At 41.8% G+C, this 19,000-nt stretch overlaps 1 protein-coding gene across 3 annotated transcripts in view; it reads left to right on the forward strand.

The window, feature by feature from the left end:
• The first annotated feature begins 1,260 nt into the window (after positions 1-1,260).
• The window catches only part of TPST2 (tyrosylprotein sulfotransferase 2), a 32,653-nt gene continuing 14,913 nt past the window's right edge, over positions 1,261-19,000 (forward strand). For all 3 annotated transcript variants that reach the window (XM_075276543.1, XM_075276544.1, XM_075276542.1), the window contains exon 1: positions 1,261-1,363. The gene's annotated coding sequence lies outside the window, so the exon portion shown is untranslated. The remainder of the gene's footprint in view (positions 1,364-19,000) is intronic.

Below are 19,000 nucleotides of genomic sequence, written 5' to 3' on the forward strand. Positions count from 1 at the left end.
TTGTGTAGCTCTTATCACTAGTGATGTATTATATGGTGTGTAGCTCTTTTATCACTAGTGATGTATTATATGGTGTGTAGCTTTTATCACTAGTGATGTATTATATGGTTTGTAGCTTTTATCACTAGTGATGTATTATATGGTGTGTAGCTTTTATCACTAGTGATGTATTATATATTGTGTAGCTCTTATCACTAGTGATGTATTATATGGTGTGTAGCTCTTTTATCACTAGTGATGTATTATATATTATGTAGCTCTTTTATCACTAGTGATGTATTATATGGTGTGTAGCTCTTTTATCACTAGTGATGTATTATATGGTGTGTAGCTCTTTTATCACTAGTGATGTATTATATATTATGTAGCTCTTTTATCACTAGTGATGTATTATATGGTGTGTAGCTCTTTTATCACTAGTGATGTATTATATGGTGTGTAGCTATGTTATCACTAATGATGTATTATATGGTGTGTAGCTATGTTATCACTAGTGAAGTATTATATGGTGTGTAGCTCTTTTATCACTAGTGATGTATTATATGGTGTGTAGCTTTTATCACTAGTGATGTATTATATATTGTGTAGCTATGTTATCACTAGTGATGTATTATATATTGTGTAGCTCTTATCACTAGTGATGTATTATATGGTGTGTAGCTCTTTTATCACTAGTGATGTATTATATGGTGTGTAGCTCTTTTATCACTAGTGATGTATTATATGGTGTGTAGCTCTTTTATCACTAGTGATGTATTATATGGTGTGTAGCTATGTTATTACTGGGCGTTGTATGGAGATATTATGGAGTTGTGTGGCACTGTCCTATGGGCTAGCTGGCAGCATCTTTAGGCCAAGGGTCTTGTAATTCTGCCTTTCTATACCGAGATATATATCTCCACACATTGCTCGCTTTTTCCACCTGCCATGACCAGTGCCCACCTCTCCATTGCCGATGATGTTGTAGACACACGCCTGACTACCTGTTATCCCCGTTACACGTCGGGGCCTTCCGTACAACACGTTACACACCCCGCAGCGTGTTATTATTCTAGTACATGTGTACGCATTCTACAAGGACGACACGGACTGATCCCGGCCGATATACCGAGAACTACATACGGGCGGCGGGAAGCACAGAGAGGCCACCGAACCTGCAGCGAGGGGCGTGGTCACGGACAGGCCTGAGAGGCGGGGACTCGGCGCGCGTCCTTGTATAGGCGGGGACTGTGTGTGTGTCTGGCACTGGAGGAGGAGGCATTGTGTGCGTGGGTGCGCGCCCCGGGTTGTTGAGGGCATTGCTGGTACTGAGAGAGAGATTCCCCCGTTTACTGGCAGCTTCATGAAGGGGGCGGCGGGAGAGGTGAGTACTGGGGTGGGGGATGGCCGCAGGCTGTGGGGTTGGGGGCACTCGTACATATGTATGTGTGTGAGAGGGAGGGGGAGTTCGGGGGTACAGTGCAATATCAGGGGCGCCTTGTAAGCGCTCAGCTTCATGTGGCCGCGGCTGCGCTGACAGATCCATGTGTGTATGTGGCCGTATATGTGCGGGGCTGTATTACTAGCAGCTGTGACATCATCATCAGGTGTAGTCTGCTATACATGGACTGACTACAGGCAAGTTGGTGAGAGCTGGCACTGCCCGGCTGCTGTGAAGTTGTGGAAACCTCACCAGTCAATGGCAGTCATTGAACCCTTCCGTGTCCAGGCTTGTGCTTTGTTCAGTCATTTGTAACCTCTATCTGCTTCTGGGAAAGCTGAGTGGCAGCCACATTAGGGTGTATGGCAGCTCTAACTCTCCAGGGAGTACAACATGGTAGCAGCATTTGTCAGTCAGGATACTAGGAAAGCTGAGTCTCTGCGATTGTAACTGCTATAATAGGGATGGCCAAGAGTTAAATCTGTTTTTATTGCCCACAGCACTGGAGATGAAAAGTTTTCCTTCTGATTGCCTTGTAGTAAACCTTGTCACAACACGTCATTTCGTTTTGGGACAGCAAAGTGGATGGGATTCGCCAGAACCCATCCATACATTGGAGAAGAATACCTGCAGTGGAAATGCTGCAATATCTAAAACCGTTGCGTTTTTGGAAATCGCACGTGTCAGTTATACCTATGAAAACGTTGGTGATTTCCCTATAGTGTAACTGAAGTGTGTCATTGGCGTGTGGGGGAAAACCACAAACTCAATAAATGTGTTGCTTTTGGTCTGGATTAAAGACTGAATTTATCACCAAATCAAAAATGTTAAATCATATGTATCTTGCTGTGTCCCTGGTGGTTTTTCTTTTTGGGCTGAGACCCCAGATTGCGAAAACGCAGTTTTTTTTTTTTTTGTTTGTTTGTTTCAGATTTTACTGCGTTTTTTGGAGCCAAAGTCAAGAATGGCTACCATCGGAATGGGAAATGTATAAGAAGCCCTTCTGCTCAATCTACTCCTGGCTTTGGCTCAAAAAGCTGCAGCAAAATCTACAAAAAATAGCTACGTTTCTGCAATGTTGGGCCTCATCCTGAAAAACACTCCAAAATCTGCCTCCCATTCATTTCAGTGGGAGTTTCAGGAATTCCGTACAGGGTTTCTGTGCATGTGCTGGGTCCATGGTAAAATTGATACCATTTTACCACCCATGTATAGAAGTAAGCAAAATAAATAAATAACTGTAACCTATGCCACCATGGGCCCAATGATTTTTTTTTTTTTTTTTTGTGAGGGACTATGAGTAGGCCCTGTTTTGAGTTTTTGCGTGGCTCACAGTCCCATGATAATACTTGGGCGTGTGTATAGCGCAAAAGAAGAAAATGGGTTTGGTGTGCTAATCGTGAAAATCACGTCTGACAAAGTTGGTATGTGTGGAGACTTGGTTAATAGTAACTTAAGAACGTCACACACTGCTTTTTTTTTTGGGGGGGGGGGTTGCAAACAGGTTGTTTTTACTTTTCTTGTGTGTTTTTTGGTTGGTGTTTTTTCGGACATGCAATCCTGCTTATTTCATGTACAAAAATCTACTACTTGCCAGTTCCAGCAGCACTGCGCCAGTCCTCTCTGCCAGTTTTGTTGTTTACTTGCCTACTGAGATGATGTGTCGTCTACAGCTTGACTGCTGCAGCCAATTGTTGGCTTTACTGGTACATCACTTGGCTAGATTTTGCTTGATATAGGACAACCATTTTAGGCTGAGTTCACACGGAGTTTTTTGGTCAGGAATCCACCTCAAAATAAGCCTCCAAAAAAAAGCTTCCCAATAGAACTTGGGGAGCTTTTTTGGGAGGCTGATTCTGAGCTGGATTCCTGAGCAAATTCTTGACCAAAAAACTCCATGTGAACTCAGCCTTAGGGTAAGTTCACACTGGGTTTTTTGGTCAGGATTTTGAGGCCATATCCACCTCAAAATCGTGACCAAAAAGACGGCTTCCATTGATTTCAATGGGAGCCGGTCAGTTTTTTTTTTTTTTTCCTAGGAGCCGTTTGTTCCGGCTCCTGGAAAAAGAAGCGAGATGCTCATTCCTCAGGCCGAGTCGCCACACGACATCTGCCTGAAGACACACCCTCCTGACTAGGCCCATTCATTTGGGCCTAATCCGGAGCGGAGTGTGCGACTGGATGCTGGTGCAGTGAATACGTTCACATGGGGTTTTTTGGTCCGGCTTTTGAGGCCGTATCCGCCTCAAAATCCTGACCAAAAAGACGGCTACCATTGAAATCAAAGGGAGCCAGTCAGTGTTTTTTTTTTTTGTTTGTTTTTTTTTTTTTCCAGGAGCCGTTTGTACATTATTGGCCATGAGTGTTCCTAGGCCCAGATGAGGTACAGCGGAGGAACTTCTATACTTTCATAGCTTCATGTTTAAGCCTTGGAAAGCTTATTGAAAGGCTAGGTGGAAGAGTCTGTGATCTAATGCTGAACATGCTGGGGCTTTTTTGGGGTCAAACAAATCACTTCACATGTTCCCTTCAATTGTCTGTTGTGATATTCTTACTAGAGTGAACCTGAATGGGACAACGGCCTGCAGAAATCTATGTAGAGTGTTTCTTGAGAGTAATCAAAGAAGAAGTAACTGTTTCCTTATTTTTCACTTTCTAGTCTGTAAAAACAATTAATCTTGTTGGCTCTTCTACATGTGTAAGATTGTAATAAATAATTCTATTCATCATTTGTGTATAGCACCCGTAGAGTATCCCCTGTAAATATATCCTTGAGCAGTCTTTGGTCTGGGAGAAGTCCTATCCTGCCACTTTTAAAGAGGTTGTCTAGGCAAAAAAAAAATGTCTTTAAAGGGGCTCTATCAGTAGATTTTCAGTTTTTTAGATAAACATATGCCTGAATAGCCTTTAAAAAGGCTATTCCAGGTGCTGCTAATCGTTTTTTTTTTACCCCCCCCCCCATTTTTCTTAATTACCATAAAAATATATATGTACATCAGTCCTACCGTGCAACCCCGTGTCCTAGCTTGTTCATGCCCTCCTCTTCTTTGACGTCGTCCTCCTTGCGAATCACTGCCTCCAGCCTGGCGGTTTCGATCGAAATCTTGCACATGCACAGCAACACTCCCTCCGGATCGCTACTGCGCACGTTCCCGCACCATTTTTGTGTAGAGAACATCGTCAACCGCCATTTTTGTGTAGAGAACGTTGATCGAAACCGCCAAGCTGGAGGCAGTGAATTGCAAGGAGGAGGACGTCAAAGAAGAGAGGAGTGCGTGAACAAGCTATGACGCGGGGAGAAAAAGGGGGTGCACGGAACGCCCACCGTGCATGGTAGGACTGATTTACATATACAGTTTTACAGTAATTCAGAAAAAAGGGGGGGGGGGTTCAAAGACTATTAGCAGCACCTGAATAGGCTATTCAGGCATATGTTTATCTAAAAAAAAATCCGAAAATCTACTGAGCCCCTTTAAAATAGGCCAGGAGGGGTAAAAAAAAAAAAAAAAAAAATCCATATATTTACGGGTTCCTGGTGCTCCAGTGTCATCCCAGTGCGATTCCAATGAAAGATGAAACTGCTCACCAGCTGTGATGTACCCCTTCTGCTGAATCCGCTGGTCTCAGGAAGAGATCCTAGGTCCTCACAAGTAGTGATGTCAGGTGTGGCCACAACTTCTACTGGAAGAAAACAGACTGAGAGGATGTTTTTTTTTTTTTTTTTGTTTTTTTTTACTGCCCAGCAGGGATGGGGAGCTAGCTGGGCCAGAGATACCTCTGACTGATGGATTTCAAGATGCAAAGTGTTTGTGGCTGTAAATCCTTTATATGCTGCAATCCATTGTGGTTGTGGTATCTAATGATCAGTATTACACCACTTTCACTAGGTCACACTTAAAAATTAATAAACATAAACATGTTGGGTATCCCTATGTCTGAAAATGTCGGAACTATAAAAATGTCAAAAATATTGAATTTTGGTGAATGCAGTAGTTGGGCAAAAAAAGTCAAAATGGTTGAATCAACATTTCCTCACAATTTTGCCATCAAAAGACAATTGACAGATCTGTACATGGAAAGATACAGTGTAAAATGTAACATGTAAGAAAATGGCGTCATTGCAGGGTTTTTTCAAATAGTACATTGTAATATTAAATGACAGTATTATGAACCTGCAGCACGTCAGTTATTGTTGCGGCTTTCAACCTTTGCAGTACAATGGGTAAAAACTGCTGGGGTCCCTGAAGGAAACCTAAGGGTAAGTTCACACGTAGTTTTTTGGTCAGGGTTTTGAGGCCGTATGCGCCTCAAAACCCTGACCAAAAAGACAGCTCCCATTGAAATCAATGGCAGCCGCTCAGGTCTTTTTTTTTTTTCCGGGAGCCGTTTCTTCCGGCTCCCGGAAAAAAAGCGAGATGCTCATTCTTCAGGCCGAGTCGCCTCACGATTTGGCATTAAGACACTCCCTCCTCTGGACTAGGCCCATGCAGTGCACTGGCTTTCAGTCGCAACTACCCGTTTTTTGGATCGGAAACTGAAGCGGCATCCGCCTCAGGTTCCGATTAAAACAAAAACCCCATGTGAACTCTCCCTAAAGGTGAGCCGCAGCAAAAATGACTTAGAGGTATTCCCAACTCCCCTGTTCACCACTATGCATGCTGTGTGCTCTGTTCACTTCCTGGTTTACTCGGTAAATTGGTGGGCGGTGTTTCACTTGCTGTCTCACAGACAAAGCCAGCTCTGCTATCTCTCTTCATAGCAGTACATGTTTGCAGTCAGTAATAAGGGATGGTTGTAAATTAGCACAGTATCACTGGAAGATGCACCATATGAAGCTGATGTAGCAGAACTGGATTTGTTAGGTGATGAGAATCCCAAACATGCATGCTACAGGACCAAGAGTCAGCTTGCAATATACTCACTTTTAGGTCTGTGTTTAATGGACTCCCTGTCTCAGCCTTTATCAGCTAAATTCAATCAGCCGATTGATAACTAGAAGCGGGAGATAAACAGCTCAGGCATACAAGCTGCTCCGAGCACTCGGCTCGCCCTCCCCTTTCTGAGAGCAGGGAGCTGCGTCACTTGTCCTGGGCGGTGAGATAAGACCATCCCCAGGTCCGTGCATATGGAAACAATGAAGTGAATAATCTCAGCGGCCAAACAAAGCAGTTTTGCTGAAGCAATGTATTTAGTAAAAGACTTAAATCCACACAAGCTAGCAGTATAGATAGGATCTTTGAGATGGGACAACCCCTTTTAAGGGTCCATTCACACAGAGAAAAAGGTGAAGAATTTGGTGTGGAATTTCAGCGCTTAAAAAAAAAAAAAAAGTGCTGGAAAAAAAAAGCTAGCAGAAAAAGGAACCCATTGAAGTCAATGGGAGGCATTTTTTTTCAGTGCTGAAATTCCACACCAAATTCCTCACCATTTTTCTCCGTGTGAATGGACCCTAAGCTAGTTCACATGTAAAAACAACCTGGCTTATTTTGGTACTGAAAAAAAAAACACTTCCTAATTAGCCAGCGGGTTGGGTTTTTTTTTTGGCGCTTTTTCTGGAGCAGTTTTTGGTAAAAACTGCTTCAGAAAACGTCAGGCGGTTTTCCCCTCCCCTAAAGTGAATGGACTGCAAAGAAAAAAACACTAGGCGTTTTCAGTCACTTTTTTTTGCAAAAAAAAAAAACCAAAGACTAGGCGTTTTTCGCCATCCATTCACTTCTATTGCTTTCCTCAGGCAGAATCCACCTGAAAGGTCAGGAAAAAAAAAGCTAGCAATCTCCATAGACCACCATTGTATGGAGGCAGATTTTGAGGCAAAATCTGCCTCATTGCCCCTGTGTGAACTATCCCTTATAATAGTGATGGGTTCTTGCCACAGAAGCTTACAGACGAACATATTGTAGACTAAAGCATGGTTGCCCTTTGTCCTCAGATTTATATAATTTCAGAGTTTCCGTAAAGCAGTTAAATCAGTGTAAACGTATACAGTATGTTAGTGTATGTAGATACTATGGAAGAAACCGCACCAGAATGTCAAAGAACTGGTTTAATTTCCATTTTTCAAAGCTTCAGACTGGGCATTTCCCAAGGTATAGATGCCTTTCCTAAAGCCACGTAATGTTACTGAGGTGTGAATAATAAGGGGACGTTAAGGTATAATTTATAGTTTCTATATTATTTGTCTTAAAACTGAAAAATGTAAAATTGGTCTTAGCCTTGGACTACACCTAGACTTTTTATATCGCTGCAGAAAAGTTGTAAAATTGTTGCACGATGTCATGCTATTCAGTGAATTCCAGTCTCTTCACAATCGCTCTATGTGAGAAGAAACACTCTAGGTGTGGCCCTAGCTCTAGTCTCTGGTTACATCATCCTGTGTACGTAAAGGGGTTTACAAGGATAAATGGAAAACCTATTGGTAGTTGGGGGTGGTATAAAGTTAAAGGGGATGTGAAGGATATTTTATTTTTGTGGTAAGAGGCCAGGGAAAGTGGCCTATCCCTGTGTTCCCGGTGTCCCTGGCCGCTGTTCAGTCCCCAGGGCTTTTCCGGTAGAACTCCCCACCACGTGACCATTGGAGTCAATTGTCAGCCTAAGGCAAGGACATGGGCATCACTCTTGGACACCACAAGGAACGTCTTAGCTCTTTTCGTGAGGCTGTAGATTGATCTCAGAGATCACTGCGGAGACTGGACAGCAGCCTAGGACACCAGGGACAGGTGAATGTGGCCTCCTGCCGCAATAATAAAATATCCTAGACAACTCCTTTAAAAAAATAAATAAAATGTTGTACAGTGTCTGTGATGTGGTGTAGCCCATAGCCTATAAGAAGCCTATGGTAAATTTTGTACAGCACTGGTTGAAGTTGCCATGCTGCATCACATCCAGTACAGTAGGGTTCAAAGATACATAGGTTGCCATGAAGTGGCTAGTGGGCTTATACACTATGATCATAGGATGTTGCGTCATAATCGCCTAGCTTTAGTTCTGATGCTTCGTGACAACGGAACAGAGCAAAACTTTCTATAGAAATCAATACAAGATAAGGCCTCGATATGTTGCTATAAGGCCTCGTTTACATTTGCGTTTGTATTCTACTGCATGAGGACCTCCCCCGAATGGAATATCGAACGCAACTGCAAGTGGTGTGCCAGTGAAAGCACGCGGACCCCATAGACTATAATGGTGTCCGTGTGCTTGCCGTCAGATTTCCGCAGGCAACATGCGGACAGGAAAGTAGTTCACCATCTATATTCCTGTCCGCATGATTTGTGCGGTCAGAACACAGACCCCATTATAGTCTATGGGGTCCGTGTGCTTTTACTGCACACCGCTTGCAGTTGTGTTTGGTATTCCTTTCAGAGGGTCCCCATGCGGACTCCCCAAACGGAATACCAAACGCAGATGTGAACGAAGGGTAACAGTCCTACACTGAAAGACCCAATATATCAGGGGTAGGGAACCTTCGGCTCTCCAGCTGCTGTGAAACTACAACTCCCAACATGCTCCATTCACTTCCATGGGAGTTCCAAGAACAGCAGAGCAAGTATGCATGCTGGGAGTTGTAGTTTTGCAACAGCCGGAGAGCCATACGTTCCCTACCCCTGCAATATATCAAACAGCCCCTTGAAGTGTTAGTGCTACCTGACTGGAAAGTAATGTTCATAATGGTTCTAGTACCAGTCTTTCTGAACATAAATCCATCTTTATCCCTCCTGCTCTACTGCCTGCACAGCCATTTATTTCCCTTAATAATAAACCAGACCTATCTGGTGGCTTTACTGTCAGACCCCCTGGTGATCTGACCTACCTGGTAGTGGTCGGCCATGGCTTTACTGTCAAACCCCCTTGTGATCTGACTTCTATGACATGCAGGATTGACAGGTTTACCGTTTTTAACCCCCTGTGTAAATGAATAGTCCTTTTTCAATCAATATTTTCTTTGTTCTCTCTGACCTTAAAATGAAAGACGGCATGAACTGAATGTAGATGGCTGATTGATAACCTCTGTCTTCGTAGAATTAATATAACATCTGCTGCTTTTGGCATGTGCACGTTCCTCAAAACCACCATTGATGTCTGGTAGAAGGTTTTCATTTTGATTTTTGCAGACTTTCTCATTTGTGTCCTCACTGGGAGGATGCAGTAGTTTGCATTTTATTGTAGGTTTTATTTAAAGATACATTCCACCACATTGTTAATCCTTTGTTTGAAGGGTCCTTGGTTTATAGACCTGCAGAGTTTCATGGCCCCTTCAAACAGCAGATTGTTGGGAGTGCTAAGATTTGGACCCTCACTGTTCTTCATTCTTTATATTATGATTTAGAGATGAGCGAATATGCTCGATGGAATACCTCGGCCACATAGCTCCCGGTGCAAAAACGCTTCCGGGGCATCGTATTTTTACTGCCCCTCCCACCTTCCCTGGCGCCGGGAGCTATGCGGCCGAGGTACTTGATCAAGTATATTTGCTCATCTCTATTTAGAGACCATTGTTTCATGAATTCAGTCTAATCTATGTATATGACATAATCATGCACAAACTGGGGCTGGTTGACAACTTGTCTTTGAAACCATTTAGTAAGGCTACAAAAACTCACAATGGAGGCCTGGCCTTAAAGGGTTATCCAGGAATTTGAGATATATGGCCTATCCTTGAAATAGACTTTGATCTAAATTCCTGGGCAACCCCTTTAAGGCTGGGGCCCTATATTGCGGAAACGCAGCTTTTTTTGTTGCAGGTTTTACTGAATAACTTCAGATTGGGAAATTATTAGCTCCTCTTTGGAGCGTTGATCTCATTTCATGAAATACTAAGAATGCCTATAAGAGAGACAATGCAAACTTGATAATGCAAAGTGTGTAATGATAAATCTGGCACATCTTTAAATTGTTGAGTACAAGGGGGTACCCAAAAGTTTCCAGAAAAGTTGTTTTTGAAGCGTGTATTTTTTTTTTTTTTTTTTTTGTACAAAATTCCTTCAATCTCCTTTAAAGTACTCTCCTATAGCGGCAATACACTTGTCAAATCTCGTCTGCCATTGTTCAAAACCTCTTCATTCGTGGGAATAAAAAAAAAAAGTCACTGGGAGCCATATCGGGTGAATAGGGTGGGTGGGGCAAGACAGCCATGCTGTTTCTTGCCATGAAAATGGTCACCGAGATGGCGGTGTGGGCTGGGGCATTGTCGTGGTGGAAAAACCAATCACCAGACTGCCACATTTCACGCCTTTTTCGCCACACACTGTTGCGCAACCTCTTGAGAATCCCCACGTAGAAAACCTGGTTGACGGTCTGACCTGTTGGAACGAATTCCGAGTGCACAATCCCTTTTGCATCAAAAAAACAAATGACCATTGTCTTCACATTGGACTTCACTTGACGAGCCTTTTTGACACAGGCCGAGGATGGCGTCTTCCAGTGGCTTGATTGTTTGGTTTCCGGTCGTAAGCATAGCATCGTGACTCATCTCCCGTAATAATTTTAGAAAAAAATTCTGGGTCAGTTTCTGCATGTTCTTTCATGTCACGGCATGTTTCGATGCGACGCTCTTTCTGTTGATCAGTCAAGAGCCGCGGCACAAACTTTGCAGTGACCCGTAACATGCCCAAATCCTCCGATAAAATGCGCAGAATCGAGCTCCAACTCACTCCAGACAACTCTTCGAGTTCTCAATGGTTCGTCGTCGATCTTCACGCCCGAGCTCGTTGGTTTGGTTTTTGTTTTTGTTTTTTTTTGTTTTTTTGATACTTTTGTCCATTCGGGAAGTTGACGGACGTCCAGAACGCGGTTGATCATCATTTGACATTTCACCATTTTTAAAGTGGGTGAACCATGAGTAAACTTGAGCTTGACACATAACTTCATCCTTGTAAGCGGTCTTCAACATTTGAATGGTTTCTGATGCTTTTTTTTTTTTCCCGAGCAGAAAGGAAAACTTAACAGCTGTGCGCTGCTCATAAAACTTCTCCATGAAAAAAAACGACGGCTGGACAAAACAGCTCTTGCAAGAAAATTCACTGCGGGTAGATGAAACCTTCCGGAATCAATGCCGCTTGGCATAATGACTGAGAAGGCGTGGTTGAACACATAACTAGATGCAGAACCACATACTATGAAAACTGCGCACGCAGCAGCCTCATTCTGGAAACTTTTGGGTCCCCCCTCGTATAACTATGTAGCCCACTAGTTTCCGCAAAAAAAAAAAAAAAAAAAAAAACCCTTCCTAAATTCTGGCTCATTTTTGGCACACTCTATTGTATCTTAAGCCCCACCGATGTTTCGGACAGCCCCATTTCCTTGTTGTTCAGAGCACAGAAGCTGTAGATTATAAATTTGGTGTCATATACTCCAGATTTTTGAAGTATCTTCAAAAGTAAATTTTCTCCAGCATTTCCTGTATAAACAGAGGGCCAAACTCCCAATTCAAGTCTGTTATAGCGTTACTCTGACTCCCACAGACCCATTTTATTAGTTTGGCCTTCTTTCTGTTCATACTGGAAACAATGGAGCAGATGCATTAAGAATCTATTCCACTTTTATAGTATTTTAAAGAGAAAAAAAGTGTCTGCAGTGCTTGCAATAATTTATTTATTTTTTTTTGTCCTTACTTCTTTCTGAAAAGTCTGACCACCAATGAAACTGGAGATCTGTTTGTTTCTGTACCACATTAAAAGTACATGTTGGGTAAAAAAAAAAAAAAAAATGAATTTTGTTGTACTCTGCACTTTTCCAACCTGTGGAGTCCAGCAAAAATTTGTACATTTAAATGTATGTTTGTTACTTTTCAATGAAACTCTATGGTGACGGATGCTACTGTCTGGCAGAGACTTCCATTTAACATATATGTCATGTATCTGCATTATAAGGGTTTTCCAGGCAGAACTTTAAAAAATTTTTTTTTTTTTTTTTAAGAAAAGTATGTTAATGGTAGTAATGGGTTAATAAGTATACCCATATACCTTTAACAGTGTTTGGAGTGATTTCTGAGTATCTCTTGCTGCTGCATCCTCTGCCTTTGTTCACATGGTGTTACTTCCTGCTGTGCAGCTTCCTATGTGGCTTCTACACTAGTTCCCTCCTCTCTCACTCTTATACTTCCCCTTCCTGTCTCACTGGCCTAGTGACCCACCCATTACTAGCTCCTCCCACCCTCCCCATCTCTCTAGCCTAGTGATCCCGCCCATTACTAGCTCCCCCCCTCCCCTTGTCTCCCTGGCTAACCTATTCTGCCCACTACTAGCATACTGCAAAATGGGAGGAGCTGTTCCCGAACACAGGAAGGCTTGGTAAAAAGGGGGAAAAGGTAGGGAGAATTGGTGACGTTCCATTTTGGAAGCGGTGAAATGGAATGTCACTGGACTATCAGAAAGTGTCCAGGAATATGGGTAATTATAGAATTTTATTTATTTACTTTTTTTTAAATTGAACTAGATTAGAAGTTAGGTGGGGGGGGGGGGGGTTAGTTCTTAGTTTAATCTGGACAACCCCTTTAAATAGAGGGCAGGAAAAGAGATGAGAACAGTCTTACCTTGTCCTTATACAGTAACATGATATCAACTGTGGTAATCCAGGACTGAAAAGCAATCTATTATGTAACCTGTGTAATTTCCTGTACCACTTGGATGACTCAGCCACGTTTGTGGTTTCTATATACAGGGCCTTGGTAGGTACATATATCTAACATGCAGAACATCTGCCATCCAAAGGAAGCCGCAGGTTTAAAAAGCACTGTAAAAGAGAAAGCTGTGCTGTGATTGGTTGCTAGTCAGCAAAGACTGCTCTTGTACATATTGGGGAGTAAAACATTGCAATAAACAGTGTGTGGACAACAAGTCATTCCCCCCCCCCCCCCCCCTCCCCATGAGCTTTAACAGGAGACGTTGCGTCCATTGCAGTATAAATATAAAAAAAACAAAAAACTTGCAAGTTTTCTTAAGTGACACTTTTTTTTTTTTTTTTTTTTTTTTTTTTAATGGCTAACTCATAATGATGACAGAATATAACGTTTCGAAGCTTCCTGACTTCTTCTTCAGATATATCTAAAAACACTTTCTAAAGCCTTTAGAAAGTGTTTAGATATATCTGAAGAAGAAGCCAGGAAGCTTCGAAACGTTATATTCTGTCATCATTATGAGATAGCCATTAAAAAAGGTATCGCCTACTGAAGACTTGCAAGTTTTTTTGTTTTTTATATTTCATACCCACTGGCTAACACGGTACAAAAACAAACATTTTAGTATAAATGTAGTATTACATGGCTATTATTCATAGACTCGTCAGCCATAATAGGTATGACTCCTCTGTATTGCCTTCATGCCCCATCAGGACAGGCCAGAGCCATTCCAAATATTGCCTCCATCTTCATTAACATACTAGAAACTTGACTTTCATTCGATTTAGAATGAAGACCAAAGTTTTACTAAAATGTAAACCCCCAATTTTCTGGCCATAAGAGTGGCAAATGTTACCATTTACGTAAAAACGCCGTATAATATTAGCGATCAATATATGCCGTCTGATGAATGGGACTGTCATCTACCTCTTAAATGAAGCCTCCTTCCGCTGTGCCCCAGCTCTTACCTGACAGCGACCAATCTGACAAGTCTAAAATCCTTACTGCTTGGTCAACCTATAAATCTGTGTACATTCACTTGGTATAAAACCTGTGTACTATGTAGTAATCTAGCAGTCAAGGTGTAGGTAAACGCCATCCAAACTATCTGCAGTTTTGCTGGGGGTTTCAATGTGGCTGTTTTGTTTTCTTTTCCTCAAACACAACATGGTCTGAGTACAGTATTTTTTTTTACGGTTTGTTTTTTATTTTTTTGGGGTGGGGAGGGGTTCCCAGAAACTCCTCTGTAGAATTTGAAAATACCATAAAAAAAACTACATATTTTATAACGTTAAAATAAAAAATAAAAAAAATCACCAAACGCTATGAAAAATGCCTGAAATGTGTGACGTGTTTTAAAGAGTAGAAAACCGTGAGGCAGATTTCTGGAGTGGCATTGCCAGTCTTCATACCCCAGAGCCAGTGGAGGGTTGTGTCTCACATATATAAGGCGCACCCTCTGGCTATACACTGTAGCCCCATCATTTACACAAGATTTGTGATGTATACGATAGTAAATCTGCCCCCCCACATCCACTTTGCCCCATGCTACTGACATTAATGACAATAGTGTGACATATGCAGGCGTATGCCCCCTCTGTCTGTGTCTGCTCCTATTGACTATAATGTAAAAAACATGATGGTAGCATGTAGAACTGTTTTTTTTTTTTTTTTTTTTTTAAAGAAAGTTTCCTCCCCCCCCCCCCCCCCCAGAGTGAATGCAGACGGACATCAGATGAAGGGTGCCAGGTCTGCACTGCATTAGTCACTCTTCTACCATTAATGTCTGTTTTTCTTCATTGCATAAAATGGATGAGTAACGGACATTAATAACATTAGTATGAACTTGAAATTTTTTAATTTTTTTTTTTTCCCAAACAAGATGTGCCACATCACGCCAAAAATTCGTCATCCCGTGCCACATTTACGCCAGTGTCCAACTGTAACAATAGTAATAAATCTGGGACATTGACTGCAAAAATGGCACAAACCCCATAAAAAAGGAAAGTAAATGATAGGGCTGAGGCTTTGACATGCTGTTCTCATCGCACGAGCAAAGATCACTGTGTTTACTTTTAGTAAATGAATGGAATCTCCTTTCTAGTCCCTAAAGATTGAGCAGTGTTTGATGGCTATGCAACCTCCATTTACTTACACTACTGAGGGAATCGCAGGGCAGCATGGACATCCTTGGTTATATAAAGGGAGCAGCCATAGTCTCCATGTATCCCTAGCCTAAGTGTTGAGGTACATGCACAAGCACAATTTTTTTTTTTTTTGAGTGGACTCCAAAAATGAATCTCCCTCAGAATCCGCATTTGTTATGTATTGCAGCATTTGATGTGGATTCTGCTCTCTGCATTGCAAACTATGAAATCCGCTGTGAAAAATGGCAGCATAAATACACATTGCATTAAAATCTGCACCACATCTATAATTCCATCCTGCAGTTATAACCTTCATAGCTCAAACTATGATCCCTAACCATTCTGATCTCGCCATTGTCAGTGGAATTATTTTCGGTACGTTCTATGTTCTTTGTTGTGGAAGTTCACGCTAGTCTACATGTATTTTCCAGCCAATAGAGGCCAAAGTGTGTGTGTGTGTGTGTGTGTGTGTGTGTGTGTGTGTGTTGCAGCTGTATAGAGATAGACTGAGCGTGCAGGAAGTTGTGGGTAAGCCCCGATAACAAATCTTCACAAGTTGCTCTGAACTGTTTTTTTTTTTTTTTTTTTACTATTTGAGGTTCATGATTTAGAAAATACATAAGATGCCAATTTTTGTTCATAGGTCCTAAAAATAAGGCAGAGGTTTTCCCAAAAGACACTAGGATTCTTATTCACATTTCAATAATTTAAGTGATTTGCATCAGTGATCATGTACCAGAACCAGGAGTGAAGATTCTACAATCACTGATACAAAATATTGACATGTGAATAAGACCTTAGAGTGCTCATAACTTATCATTATGCCGGGATTCCAAATTCAGGATACTGTTTGAGAGAAAAACAAAACAGAAGTGGGTTGGGGAAAAAAAAAAAAAAAAAGAGAAATTGCTTGCTGAGAAGCCGGGCCACTATGCAGTTGCCACTATGTGCTTCCAGTTCTGTAAACTGTAATGGAAACTGCTGCTCAGTGCAGTGTCAGTCTCCAGGCCTGTCTATACCAAGAAATTATCACATGTCTAATTGACCTCCATTGATGAGCTGCTGCCAATTTACAGGCCTGTGACATCACGTTCTTTCATCACATGGATCAATCCCATTCATATGAATGGGGTTGAGCTGTATTACCAATTACCAGCCCTACCCAGTATATGACTTGGTATTTAGTGAAGAGGCTGCAGTCTCTTTAAACAGTTGATTGGTGGGGGTTCTGATGTTGGACACCCACCCACCACATATTGATCTAACCTAAAGATAGGAAAACCTCTATAATTATACACAGTAAAAATAAATAAATGTATAAACTGCGCAGTCAGGAAAAAATAAAACCACATTTCCTATACACTGTAAATGTAGATCACAACATGGGATTCTGCCCACTCACAAGCAATAGCTATACCACCATAAAGGACAGATTAGTGAAGTATTGAGCAGAACTGATATGAATAAAGCACTTGTGTTCAGATAGAAAACTTACTGTTATCTGCAGGGTTGTGGAATTAGCAAAATTACCAACATCAGTAGTGATGAGCGAGTAGTATTCGATCAAATACCTCACCGGCATATGTATGCATGTAATCGGCCGAACACACACATTCCTATGCCGGCGAGGTATTCAATTGAATACTACTCGCTCATCGCTAAATATCAGTTTATATAAATAAGGTTATATTAAAAAGGATCATTTATATTATGAATTTTTTTTACATTTCTATTTATACAATTATTGATGTGAATTAGAGGCCCTTTACTGCTTCTGAGTGACTATGGCTGTCAGTCAGTGGTTTGGCCTCCTGACTCCACAGTCTCGGCTATCTGCAGCAGCCTCTATTTGCCTGTGCTTCTGTTTCTCTCACTAGGCTTCCTATTCTTTTACTTCCCCTCTCCATAGACTTCGATGGTCACCTGTAATTTGATACTTTAGTAAACTAGCAGTTAATTGAATTCAGCACACTGTCGGCTTTCCAGCAGTATATGGAACTGCCTGTGCCCAATCTGATGAAAGGTCCTGTTTAAGTAATACATGAATAGGGGAAAACTTGTACTAACTAGAGGTTAGTACAGGTAGATCAGATTTTATTACTAGTATTATTTATCAAGAGTAAAATGTATATATTTCATGTATTATGGTTAACTGTCTTCTGCCTGTGACTTCGTCTGCGGGTTGGTGTCGGCGCTGAGCCGCTTATATTTATGATTTTATGATCTGCCACGGGCCCTGCCCCTCCAAGGCCCCCAGCGCTCTGCTACATCGCTTCTCGGCACTGCTACATCGCAGCCTACATCGGTGTATCGAGGTCCCTGCATATGGGGGGCACACTGTGCCTGGCTGCAGCTTTCCCCTCGCTTGGCAATGTACTTACCGAAAAATGTCCAGCCGATACCCTGCTCACACAACCGTAAACTAAGGCTGCATGTCCGCTCCTCTCCCAAGCATGTGTGCAACACCATTTTCTTCTGCTTGCAGTCTGCCCGATAGCTCCGCCCACACAGCAGTGCCAGCCAATCAGGGAACAGTTCAAGGACCTGGGATGACGTCATCTCAGGTCCTTCAGTTTAGCCTGAACGGAAATTCGTCAGTAGCGGTGGCGAAGTCCAGGTGTGTACTGGGAAAGTAAGTAGCCTATGTTTCAATCTGGGTGCCTATGTATGTGTGAAAGTGCAGGCAAATCCGTTCTGCCGTTTGGCTGTGATTGAGGAACAAACATACAATTTTTACATTTGTAATATTAGTAGGATGTTAAGCTACATAAGAATGTGCACAAGTATATGTAACCCAGGTCATTCATTGTACTGCTGGTATATAGTACTCTTTAGAAGTCTTGCTTTTTATATACCGTCCCCTTTATGTGTTATACAAGCACAGAACTATTATAGTAGTCGTCATACTTCATGTTTATAACACTCTTGTATTTCTAGTTTAGCGCCCAATTGTATTTCACAATTGGCTGACAATAGCGGCCTGTATACTGAAATATCAATCCCCTGTCATAGTGTTCAGAAAACTTCCACTTTTTCCAGTATAACAATGAAATAAAGAAGAAACTATATTTAGTCCCAGTTCTGGAACAGCTGGAAGCAATATCTGTACAAACTATCTGAGCTGCATTATGGCGAGCGCTCCAGATGATGTGCAGGTGGGAATTTTGGCCTAGGGGATGACTGCCGTGTTGTAAGTGCAATTCACAGAATAGTCTAGGAAGGATTTATATAATGCTGCACAGGCTTGATGAAAAGGAAGCAGAGGATTCTATCCAGAGTGGTAGTTTTTTATCTAGGTAGATTTTATATATATTTTTGTAGTGGACTTAATGAGCAAAGTTGACATGTAAGAAGAACTTGTGTTCCCTTGCTGACATTGTGTCCCTCGGGGAGCCGTCATAGTGTGCCTTCTTGTGGAGACATGTCACTTCTTCTATGTTCTATATCCATTGACATCTATTAGTGACTTTGCTGTATAGATATGTGTCCATTGAGTGGAGGTGGTTAGGACGGATTAGGTTTCCTGCCTGTCACAATTGCCTGCAATGTTAAATAATGGGACATAAAACTTTCTGAAAGTTCCTAGTTTTGTTAAATGATTCATTTGACATCTCTGTAATGGCATGTTATTTGGAAATGACTAGGACTTGTAGGTGCTATGTACACATTGATGTTGTTAGATGACTTGTCTTCCGTCTACTTGACACCCTGGTGTGACATTTGCTCTACTTTCGTTATGTAGTCATCACTTGGTTTAATATAGAGCAGTCTGTTTGGCTTTCAGGTGACTGTATTCTGGCTTTCGTGTGTGCTTTTTGTTCT

This window comes from Leptodactylus fuscus, chromosome 1 (assembly GCF_031893055.1).
Source record: "Leptodactylus fuscus isolate aLepFus1 chromosome 1, aLepFus1.hap2, whole genome shotgun sequence".
NCBI lineage: Eukaryota > Metazoa > Chordata > Amphibia > Anura > Leptodactylidae > Leptodactylus > Leptodactylus fuscus.